We start from the raw sequence: 12,511 nt of genomic DNA, 5'->3' as shown, positions 1-12,511 counted from the left end.
ATTCTAAGGTCAACGTTCAGCAGAGAGACAGTATTGGCCTGTAGCAGCTGATACACAGGAGATGAGAAGAGACCGGTCTGTGCAAACAGTGCGCTGTGTCGTGAAACTTAACTTTGCATGGACTAGATCTATCTGGATCTAACTGGATCTAACTGGAGCTAACTAGATCTAACTGGATCCAACTGGATCTAACTAGATATATCTGGATCTAACTAGATATATCTGGATCTAACTAGATCTAACTGGATCTAAAAAGATCTAACTAGATCTAACTGGATCCAACTGGAACTAACTAGATCTATCTGGATCTAACTAGATCTATCTGGATCTAACTAGATCTATCTGGAACTAACTAGATCTATCTGGAACTAACTAGATATATCTGGAACTAACTAGATCTATCTGGAACTAACTAGATATATCTGGATCTATCTGGATCTCTACGTCCTGCGAAAGGCACTCTGGACCATATTTGATTTCTCTTTGCTGTTTTGGATGTCAAACAAATATTTGGGGGCCATTCTTTTCCTGACCGATTGTTTTCTTCACTTCTGGAAGTTTCCTCTGAGGCCTTGAAAAGGGAGATAATATTTGGAGGCCTTTGTTGTTGAAGATATGGGCTTGTGTTATTATAGCTTTTAACCTCTCCCCCCTTTAGTACGGCTGTAGGGAGGATCTCTACCCCTCTCCCCCCTTTAGTACGGCTGTAAGGAGGATCTCTACCCCTCTCCCCCCTTTAGTAAGGCTGTAGGGAGGATCTCTACCCCTCTCCCCCCTTTAGTACGGCTGTAGGGAGGATCTCTACCTCTCTCCCCCATTTAGTAAGGCTGTAGGGAGGATCTCTACCTCTCTCCCCCATTTAGTAAGGCTGTAGGGAGGATCTCTACCTCTCTCCCCCATTTAGTAAGGCTGTAGGGAGGATCTCTACCTCTCTCCCCCATTTAGTAAGGCTGTAGGGAGGATCTCTACCTCTCTCCCCCATTTAGTAAGGCTGTTGGGAGGATCTCTACCCCTCTCCCCCATTTAGTAAGGCTGTAGGGAGGATCTCTACCTCTCTCCCCCATTTAGTAAGGCTGTAGGGAGGATCTCTACCTCTCTCCCCCATTTAGTAAGGCTGTTGGGAGGATCTCTACCCCTCTCCCCCCTTTAGTATGGCTGTAGGGAGGATCTCTACCTCTCTCCCCCATTTAGTAAGGCTGTAGGGAGGATCTCTACCTCTCTCCCCCATTTAGTAAGGCTGTTGGGAGGATCTCTACCCCTCTCCCCCATTTAGTAAGGCTGTAGGGAGGATCTCTACCTCTCTCCCCCATTTAGTAAGGCTGTAGGGAGGATCTCTACCCCGTGTGTGTGTGTGTGTGTGTGTGTGTGTGTGTGTGCGTGCGTGCGTGCGTGCGTGCGTGCGTGCGTGCGTGCGTGTGTGTGCGTTCTATTGGCTACATCAGCATATCCCTTGCAGCTTTTTGTTGCTGTTTTATAATCAGTTCATCCCAAAGACTCATCCATGTGCTGAAACAGGTCATCTGGCATCCAGGACATTTCTCATTATACTGATACATGTCCAGATTAAAACTCAACACAACACAATGTTTTTTTGACACCAATAAATCACACCTAGTATTTTACGAGCAATTAGTGTCAGATTTAATGGATCACTACGGATAATAGCTCTGCAATCTATTATCTTTGGGACATCAGCTCGACATTCTGGGATACTCCAGACAGACAGATTAATACTGTAATGACAGAGTGGTTTCTACACCAGACAGACATACTGACTCCTACTGTAATGACAGAATGGTTTCTACACCAGACAGACTGACTCCTACTGTAATGACAGTAGTTTCTACACCAGACAGACTGACTCCTACTGTAATGACAGTGGTTTCTACACCAGACAGACAGACTGACTCCTACTGTAATGACAGAGTGGTTTCTACACCAGACAGACTCCTACTGTAATGACAGAGTGGTTTCTACATCAGACAGACTCCTACTGTAATGACAGACATGGACAATGAGGCTGGGGGCCAGTACATGGACAATGAGGCTGGGGGCCAGGACATGGACAATGAGGCTGGGGGCCAGGACATGGACAATGAGGCTGGGGGCCAGTACATGGACAATGAGGCTGGGGACCAGTACATGGACAATGAGGCTGGGGGCCAGTACATGGACAATGAAGCTGGGGACCAGTATATGGACAATGAGGCTGGGGGCCAGTACATGGACAATGAAGCTGGAGGCTAGGACATGGACAATGAAGCTGGGGGCCAGTACATGGTATGAGCTCCCTGAAGCAGTTTTGCAGGTTTACTGAGAGGAAGAAGAATGACTGTAGCAGGGAAGGTCTTGTCTGGTTCTACAAACTGACTGGCTACTACTGGTCTATTCAACTCTTAAAGGAAAACTCTTAGTGGATCACCAGGCTGGTAGAAACACACGTTGAAGCGGGAAAGGTTTGATCTAGATTTCTAGACCCACTCTCTACCTGGACTAGTCACCTCCTGCTCCTGTATTGGTCTGCTCTGGTTTTCAATAAACTCATACAACTTAGGGATCCTTTCCACTGCTTGAACCAAGTTTGTTTTCCCTCCTGTTGTAGCCTAGTGGCTAGAGTGTAGAGGCGGCAGGGTAGTCTAGTGGTTAGAGTGTAGGGGCGGCAGGGTAGTCTAGTGGCTAGAGTGTAGAGGCGGCAGGGTAGTCTAGTGGTTAGAGTGTAGAGGCGGCAGGGTAGTCTAGTGGTTAGAGTGTAGGGGCGGCAGGGTAGTCTAGTGGTTAGAGTGTAGAGGCGGCAGGGTAGCCTAGTGGTTAGAGTGTGGAGGAGGTAGGGTAGTCTAGTGGTTAGAGTGTAGGGGCGGCAGGGTAGTCTAGTGGTTAGAGTGTAGAGGCGGCAGGGTAGTCTAGTGGTTAGAGTGTAGGGGCGGCAGGGTAGCCTAGTGGTTAGAGTGTAGGGGCGGCAGGGTAGCCTAGTGGTTAGAGTGTAGAGGCGGCAGGGTAGTCTAGTGGTTAGAGTGTAGGGGCGGCAGGGTAGTCTAGTGGTTAGAGTGTAGGGGCGGCAGGGTAGTCTAGTGGTTAGAGTGTAGGGGCGGCAGGGTAGCCTAGTGGTTAGAGTGTGGAGGAGGTAGGGTAGCCTAGTGGTTAGAGTGTAGGGGCAGCAGGGTAGTCTAGTGGTTAGAGTGTGGAGGAGGTAGGGTAGTCTAGTGGTTAGAGTGTAGGGGCGGCAGGGTAGCCTAGTGGTTAGAGTGTAGAGGCGGCAGGGTAGCCTAGTGGTTAGAGTGTGGAGGAGGCAGGGTAGTCTAGTGGTTAGAGTGTAGGGGCGGCAGGGTAGTCTAGTGGTTAGAGTGTAGAGGCGGCAGGGTAGCCTAGTGGTTAGAGTGTAGAGGCGGCAGGGTAGTCTAGTGGTTAGAGTGTAGGGGCGGCAGGGTAGCCTAGTGGTTAGAGTGTGGAGGAGGTAGGGTAGCCTAGTGGTTAGAGTGTAGAGGCGGCAGGGTAGCCTAGTGGCTAGAGTGTAGAGGCGGCAGGGTAGTCTAGTGGTTAGAGTGTAGAGGCGGCAGGGTAGTCTAGTGGTTAGAGTGTAGGGGCGGCAGGGTAGTCTAGTGGCTAGAGTGTAGAGGCGGCAGGGTAGTCTAGTGGTTAGAGTGTAGAGGCGGCAGGGTAGTCTAGTGGTTAGAGTGTAGGGGCGGCAGGGTAGTCTAGTGGTTAGAGTGTAGAGGCGGCAGGGTAGCCTAGTGGTTAGAGTGTGGAGGAGGTAGGGTAGTCTAGTGGTTAGAGTGTAGGGGCGGCAGGGTAGCCTAGTGGTTAGAGTGTGGAGGAGGTAGGGTAGCCTAGTGGTTAGAGTGTAGAGGCGGCAGGGTAGCCTAGTGGTTAGAGTGTGGAGGCGGCAGGGTAGCCTAGTGGTTAGAGTGTGGAGGCGGCAGGGTAGCCTAGTGGTTAGAGTGTAGGGGCGGCAGGGTAGCCTAGTGGTTAGAGTGTAGAGGCGGCAGGGTAGCCTAGTGGTTAGAGTGTAGGGGCAGCAGGTTAGCCTAGTGGTTAGAGTGTAGAGGCGGCAGGGTAGCCTAGTGGTTAGAGCGTATGACTGGTAAGCGGAAGGTTGCAAGTTCAAATTCTCCGAGCTGACAAGGTACAAATCTGTCGTTCTGTCCCTGAACAATGCAGTTAACCCACTGTTCCTAGACCGACATTGTAAATAAGAATTTGTTCTTAACTGACGAGTTAAATCAAGGTAAAACAAATATTTAAAAAGACATAACATGTCTCATCACCTCATGACTGGTGCCCTTGCGCAACTTTATCAGATTGCTCCCCCCCCCCCAGCTCATCTTGAAAACCTAGCTTTATCATAGCTTTGACAGCAGAGGTGTTGGTGGCATCGCAATTACTCCTGTGCAGCTTCAATTGGAAATGATTAAGCGGATCATAGCAAAACAGTGTTTACACTCCGATTCCCCGGCTCCTGCATTATAATCTCCCAATTATCGGGGAAAGGTTCTGCAAGCAGCAAGCAGCTGGGGTTTCGGTGGGGGCGGGAACAGACGGGGAGACGACGCCCGCTTTGATTTTCAACCGTTTCAGATGTAAACATCAGCAGCAAAAGGACTGTGATCGTGACAGGAAGGGGAGGGGTTGAGTGGGGCTGTTGCGTGAGAGTAAATAACATCTTGTGATGTGAGTGATGGAGTCAAGATGTCAGGGAGAAGAAGAATGATCAGACCAGTGACACTGTGAGATGTATTCCCACTAGGGAGGAAGAGGAGAGGAAGGTGAGATGAAGATGGGAGGAAGATGGGAGGAAAGGTGAGAGGAAAATAGGAGGAGGGTGGAAGGTGAGAGGACGATGGAGGAAGGTGAGAGGACGATGGAGGAAGGTGAGATGAAGATGGAGGAAGATGGAAGAAAGGTGGGAGGAAGATGGGAGGAAGATGAGAGGAATATGGGAGGAAGGTGAGAGGAAAATGGGAGGAGGGTGGGAGGAAGATGAGAGTAAGGTGGGAGGAAGATGGGAGGAAGGTGGAAGGTGAGAGGACAATGGAGGAAAGTGAGAGGAAGGTGGGAGGAAGATGGGAGGAAGGTAAAAGGAAGATGGGAGGAAGGTGGGAGGCCTGCGGTCAGGTTGAAGGCCCTCTCCAGCAGTCAGGTTGAAGACCCTCTCCAGCAGTCAGGTTGAAGACCCTCTCCAGCAGTCAGGTTGAAGACCCTCTCCAGCAGTCAGGTTGAAGGCCCTCTCCAGCAGTCAGGTTGAAGACCCTCTCTCCAGCGGTCAGGTTGAAGGCCCTCTCTCCAGTGGTCAGGTTGAAGGCCCTCTCCAGCTGTCAGGTTGAAGGCCCTCTCCAACAGCCAGGGCTTCCTTTCCCTGTTGCGATATAACTTTACGATGATCATATACATGGTTATGTTTTACAAGCCAACTTTTTAAGATTACACGTTTCCCAAACAAGCACGTGGCGAGAAGGTTTCTCTTAAGTCTGTCGTTATAAAACCACGTGTCCATACTGCGAGGATCAAGAAGAAGAAAAACTCTGCTCTGCTCTCGGATCAGTTTTCTCCATTCAAATCTTACCTAAGACATTAGAATCGTTCCACAATACCGACGAGGGATCAGCTCCTAGAGAGATATTTTCCACCTATGGCTGCAAAGAGGCTGTCGAAGTGGCTCTTCCTTTAATAATGCACTACGTGGTAGACTGGGCACTTCGTAGCGCACATGTTGCCGCACATCATGACACACATTGAGGCAAAATGTACAGACAGTCGCAACATAAAACTCAATTGATTGAACGTGAAATTGTTTTTAAATATGATTGAAAATACGATAATAATCACGTAATCTATGTATATTTTAATACCGTTATCTTCGGTTTTTCACGTAATCTATGTATATTTTAATACCGTTATCTTCGGTTTTTCACGTAATCTATGTATATTTTAATACCGTTATCTTCGGTTTTTCGCGTAATCTATGTATATTTTAATACCGTTATCTTCGGTTTTTCACGTAATCTATGTATATTTTAATACCGTTATCTTCGGTTTTTCATTTGATGCGTCATTTTATCACTTGTTTTCGTCACAATCGCAAATACAATTTTGTATTTGTGGTCGACTTCATTCTGAAGTCACAGTCAAACAGATAATCTACAGATGTTTAGACTTCTGTTTTATTTTTTTATTTTTTTACCAGGCAAGTCAGTTAAGAACAAATTCTTATTTTCAATGACGGCCTGGGAACAGTGGGTTAACAGTGGGTTCAGGGGCAGAACGACAGATTTGTACCTTGTCAGCTCGGGGGTTTGAACTCGCAACCTTCCGGTTACTAGTCCAACGCTCTAACCACTAGGCTACCCTGCCACCCTGTGAATAAAGTGACCCTCTAACGACCCTTTAACGAGGGGTTTGGATCCCTCGTGGATGCACAAAGGTTGGTACTAACAAAGTCTTTGGGAAACTTTGGCTGCTAAAGATAAATTTTTGTACGAAGTTTCTAACTATGATATTAACGCTACGAAGGCTCTGGAGAAACAAGGCTCAGCTTTATGAAAAGCTTCCCTTGCACTGTGTGTCCTCTCCTTGATCCTGTAGAATTTGCCACTGTGGACGTTTAGAAGGATGGAGAACATGGACGTTGAGTTGGACGTTTTACTTGCCTTTCATCCCACCGACACACCCACGTCCAACTCCTATGAAGTCTTCATGTCATCCAGCCATCAGTCACGGGATTGAGCCATTATGATGTGAGATTTAGAAGCTCGACCTTTATCCCTTTATTCATGAATGTGCGATAATACTGCAGACCTGATCAACCCTGTATATTTTTGGACATCCCCATGACGCGAGATGGAGACTCAGATTCAATGAATGACTCATTATCCCTTCGTTCATGAATGTTACTTCCAGCCCTCCATATCATGTCTACGTGATCTTCTCGACCTACAAGGCCTAAAGTCACCTGGATTTACCAGACAGACAGGAACTTTCATTTTTCATTCCAGTCAGGCACAGCACAGTAGCGTTCACAGTCTAAATTAGCCACGTCATTAACATGTGTTTTCCAATAAAGATTTAAGATCACCGACATAATTCAGCGCACACACACACACACACACACACACACACACACACACACACACACACAAACACACACACACAGCTTCCCCATGGCAATAGGCAGCCCATATGTCTCTATCTACATCAGGGACCTGCCTAGGGTTTTACATACCAGCAGATCTGATTATCTGATATGGAAGGACAGACTGCCATCTCTCTGGAGAAAGTATAGGTCTAGGCTGATTTGTTTTTGAGTCCCAGACAACGCTGAGATATTACTAAGTAGGCAGCGCTAACATACTAAATCAGACACATTTGTTTTCCAATGAAGATTTAAAATCACCCACGTAATTCAGTTTAGAAAAAAGTTTTAAAAAATAAAATAAATAAAAAAAAGGGAATCTTTTGAAACCAATCACTATATTGTTCTGCCAATCTGGTTCTACCACTCACTTGGTAATTGCTTTTACAATGGTATTACTTTTAAAGCTGAAGCTTATCTCAGCAGTGTGAACGTAATATCAACCCCGGTCCCTATCGTGACTTGATGGAAAAAGGCAAGGGTTGAATTTCCTGGGTGGTTTCACGGGCTGAGCAACGACGGTGGAGTCACGTCTTCTTCAACTTGTTGACGTTCACTTCCTGTAACCGTGCTGCTGTTTTCGGATCAGTTTCCTGTCATTTCGGATCAGTTTCCTGTCATTTCTGATCAGATTTCCTGTCATTTCGGATCAGTTTCCTGTCATTTCGGATCAGTTTCCTGTCATTTCGGATCAGTTTCCTGTCATTTCGGATCAGTTTCCTGTCATTTCGGATCGGTTTACTGTCATTTCTGATCAGTTTCCTGTCCTTTCTGATCAGTTTCCTGTCATTTCAATGTCAATTAATTAGAGTGGTGTAACAGAGTTGTAGAGGGTATCATCACCTTCCAGTTACTGTCTCCTCATAGACAGTAGTAGAGGGTATCTCCTCATAGGCAGTAGTAGAAGGTATATCCTCATAGACAGTAGTAGAAGGTATATCCTCATAGACAGTAGTAGAAGGTATCTCCTCATAGACAGTAGTAGAAGGTATATCCTCATAGACAGTAGTAGAGGGTATCTTCTCATAGACAGTAGTAGAAGGTATCTCCTCAGACAGTAGTAGAGGGTATCTCCTCATAGACAGTAGTAGAGGGTATCTCCTCATAGACAGTAGTAGAGGGTATCTCCTCATAGACAGTAGTAGAGGGTATCTCCTCATAGACAGTAGTAGAGGGTATCTCCTCATAGACAGTAGTAGAGGGTATCTCCTCAGACAGCAGTAGAAGGTATCTCCTCATAAACAGTAGTAGAAGGTATCTCCTCATAGACAGTAGTAGAGAGTATCTCCTCATAGACAGTAGTAGAGGGTATCTCCTCATAGACAGTAGTAGAAGGTATCTCCTCATAGACAGTAGTAGAGGGTATCTCCTCATAGACAGTAGTAGAGGGTATCTCCTCATAGACAGTAGTAGAAGGTATCTCCTCATAGACAGTAGTAGAGGGTATCTCCTCATAGACAGTAGTAGAGGGTATCTCCTCATAGACAGTAGTAGAGGGTATCTCCTCATAGACAGTAGTAGAGAGTATCTCCTCATAGACAGTAGTAGAAGGTATATCCTCATAGACAGTAGTGGAGGGTATCTCCTCATAGACAGTAGTAGAGGGTATCTCCTCATAGACAGTCGTAGAAGGTATCTCCTCATAGACAGTAGTAGAGGGTATCTCCTCATAGACAGTAGAAGAAGGTATCTCCTCATAGACAGTAGTAGAGGGTATCTCCTCATAGACAGTAGTAGAGGGTATCTCCTCATAGACAGTAGTAGAAGGTATCTCCTCATAGACAGTAGTAGAAGGTATCTCCTCATAGACAGTAGTAGAGGTTATCTCCTCATAGACAGTAGTAGAAGGTATCTCCTCATAGACAACTGGGTAAGACAGCTTTCTGAGACCCCTACCCACTGCGATGTGCACACACACCCACACCCTCACCAACAAATGCACACACACACACACACACACACACACACACAAAGCTTCCCCATGAAAATAGGGAGCCCATATGTCTCTATCTACATCAGGGACCTGCCTAGGGTTTTACATACCAGCAGATCTGATTATCTGATATGGAAGGACAGACTGCCATCTCTCTGGAGAAAGTATAGGTCTAGGCTGATTTGAGAGACTGCCATCTCTCGAGAAGGTTTAGGTCTAGGCTGATTTGAGAGACTGCCATTTTTCTGGAGAAGGTTTAGGTCTAGGCTGATTTGAGAGAATGCCAACTCTCTGGAGAAAGTATAGGTCTAGGCTGATTTGAGAGACTGCCATCTCTCTGGAGAAGGTTTAGGTCTAGGCAGATTTGAGAGACTGCCATCTCTGTGGAGAAGGTTTATGGCTAGGCTGATTTGAGAGACTGCCATTTTTGTGAAGAAAATGTAGGTCTTGACTGATTTGAGAGAATGCCAACTCTCTGGAGAAAGTATAGGTCTAGGCTGATTTGAGAGACTGCCATCTCTCTGGAGAAGGTTTAGGTCTAGGCTGATTTGACAGACAGCCATCTATATGGAGAAGGTTTAGGTCTAGGCTTATTTGAGAGACTGCCATCTCTCTGGAGAAGGTTTAGGTCTAGGCTGATTTGAGAGACTGCCATCTCTCTGGAGAAGGTTTAGGTCTAGGCTGATTTGAGAGACTGCCATCTCTCTGGAGAAGGTTTAGGTCTAGGCTGATTTGAGAGACTGCAATCTCTCTGGAGAAGGTTTAGGTCTAGGCTGATTTGAGAGACTGCCATTTTTCTGGAGAAGGTTTAGGTCTAGGCTGATTTGAGAGAATGCCAACTCTCTGGAGAAAGTATAGGTCTAGGCTAATTTGAGAGACTGCCATCTCTCTGGAGAAGGTTTAGGTCTCGGCTGATTTTACAGACTGCCATCTCTCTGGAGAAGGTTTAGGTCTAGGCTGATTTGACAGACTGCCATCTCTCTGGAGAAAGTTTAGGTCTAGGCTGATTTGACAGACTGCCATCTCTCTGGAGAAGGTTTAGGTCTAGGCTGATTTGAGAGACTGCCATTTCTCTGGAGAAGGTTTAGGTCTAGGCTGATTTGACAGACTGCCATCTCTATGGAAGAAGCTTCAGTGTAGGCTGATTTATTCTATGTTTAGATAATTGTCTTTATGTCACGGACAGTTCTAGTCATGTCTAGACATTTTCTCCAGCCATTCCTACCCATAAGGGCTCTCTGTGGGTTTTGAAATGGAAACTGTCTTTGTTTGGTTTGGGGGGCTAAAACCTAACCATGCAGCTTCCCTGTTTTACCTACTTGAGATTATTAACAAACCCTTTCAGTTGATTCCAGTGCTTTGCTATAGCCCATCTGAATCTGAAAGCAGGCAGTACAGGAGGTTCCTCTAGATTTGTGCTGGCAGATGATGAGGAGAGAAGGATAGGAGAGAAGGATAGGAGAGAATGATAGGAGAGGAGGATAGGAGAGGAGGAGAGAAGGAGAGGAGGAGAGGAGGAGAGAAGGATAGGAGAAGAGAAGGATAGGAGAGAAGGATAGGAGACGAGGAGAGAAGGAGAGAAGAGGAGAGAAGGAGAGGAGGAGAGAAGGAGAGGAGAGGAGGACAAAAGGAGAGGAGAGGAGGACAGAAGGAGAGGAGAGGAGGCGATAGAAGGTGGAGAGAAGAGGAGATAAGGATAGGAGAGGAGGAGAGAAGGATAGGAGAGGAGGAGAGAAGGAGAGGAGAGAAGGATAGGAGAGGAGAGAAGGAGAGGAGAGAAGGAGAGAAGGAGAGGAGAGAAGGAGAGGAGGACAAAAGGAGAGGAGGATATAGAAGGTGGAGAGAAGAGGAGAGAAGGATAGGAGAAGAGGAGAGAAGGATAGGAGAGGAGGAGAGAAGGATAGGAGAGGAGGAGAGAAGGATAGGACCCTAACCCTAACCATTCACTGACCATTCACTGATCATTCACTAACCATTCACTAACCATTCACTAACCAGTCACTAACCAGTCACTAACCATTGACTAACCATTCACTGACCATTCAATAACCATTCACTAACATTCACTAACCATTCACTAACCATTCACTAACCATTCACTAACCATTCACTAACCAGTCGCTGCATGCCGAGCAACTGGAGAGAGTTTAGAACCCTGTGGTGTTCTGTGGGTTTGAGTCAAACCTTTATTTCCCACAGAGACACAGCAACCAGTCTGTTTTCCTCTCTGTTGATGAGCTGTGTGTTCATCATTATCTCTCTCGCTGTGTGTGTGAGTGTGTGTGTTATCCGGAGATCAGCTACTTGGGTGATCAACATCTATGGTATGTTGTAGTGTGAGCAGAAGCCTACATGAAGGTGTTTTTATTCAGCCCAAGATAGAATATGATCCACATTCAGAGTTTCTGGGAAAATGGTGAAGTAATGTAATATTGGCGTATTGAAGGCTAGATCACGATTCATCATTTTAGACTTGCAGGGTTTCTCTTTTAGTCTCAGCTGTGCTGCTGGTTTCGCAAAATATATTTTTTAAATTAAAAATGTAGAGAGAGGGAGAGAGAGAGAGAGAGAGAGAGAGCACTAGTGCACTAGTTTAGACCATGGCCCTATTCCCTATGCAGTGCACTAGTTTAGACCAGGGCCCTGATCCCTATCTAGTGCATAGAGCTATGATCTCTGGGCCCTTAAATACTATGATACAGACATAGAGCTATGATCTCTGGGCCCTGAAAGACGTCCTCCTCAATAAACCTTTACAATGGCACAGCCTTTCCACCAACACCCCATTTTACACTAATTCCCCTGGACCGAAGGCATTCACTTTGAGTTTTCTGAGAGAAATAGGTGTTATTTAACACCCGTAGATTCTGTCTTTTAATAATGGTGTTCAAGACGAAATGAGTAACGCAAAAGGTCAACGTTCACATGTTATAGTTTGGATATAATCTCCTCTTCAATCTCAACTTGATACTCAATAGCAACATTGATCAAAGTTGATCCAGATTTAAATGATGTTTGGTCCTTCAGGTCTACTTTCTAAATATCAATGATACTACTGAGCTCCTCCCCTATCAACATGAGCTCCTCCCACATCAACATGTCCTGTAGTTTACTGAGCTCCTCCCACATAAACATGTCCTGTAGTTTACTGTGCTCCTCCCACATGTCCTGTAGTTTACTGAGCTCCTCCCATATCAACATGTCCTGTAGTTTACTGTGTTCCTCCCATATCAACATGTCCTGTAGTTTACTGTGCTCCTCCCATATCAACATGTCCTGTAGTTTAGTGTGTTCCTCCCATATCAACACGTCCTGTAGTTTACTGAGCTCCTCCCATATCAACATGTCCTGTAGTTTACTGTGTTCCTCCCATATCAACATGTCCTGTAGTTTACTGTGCTCCTCCCATATCAACATGTCCTGTAGTTTACTGAGCTCCTCCCACATCAACATGT

General features: G+C 46.1%; 1 protein-coding gene across 1 annotated transcript in view; it reads left to right on the top strand.

Annotated features, from left to right (window-relative positions):
* The window catches only part of LOC118946526 (CUB and sushi domain-containing protein 2-like), a 46,022-nt gene extending 43,325 nt beyond the window's left edge, over positions 1–2,697 (top strand). Inside the window, exon 13 of the mRNA XM_036971694.1 lies at positions 1–2,697. This exon is cut by the window's left edge and continues 733 nt beyond it. The gene's annotated coding sequence lies outside the window, so the exon portion shown is untranslated.
* The last annotated feature ends 9,814 nt before the right edge of the window (positions 2,698–12,511 follow it).

This window comes from Oncorhynchus mykiss, chromosome 32 (genome assembly GCF_013265735.2).
Source record: "Oncorhynchus mykiss isolate Arlee chromosome 32, USDA_OmykA_1.1, whole genome shotgun sequence".
Taxonomy (NCBI): Eukaryota; Metazoa; Chordata; class Actinopteri; order Salmoniformes; family Salmonidae; genus Oncorhynchus; species Oncorhynchus mykiss.
This window is presented reverse-complemented; position numbering and strand designations above follow the sequence as displayed.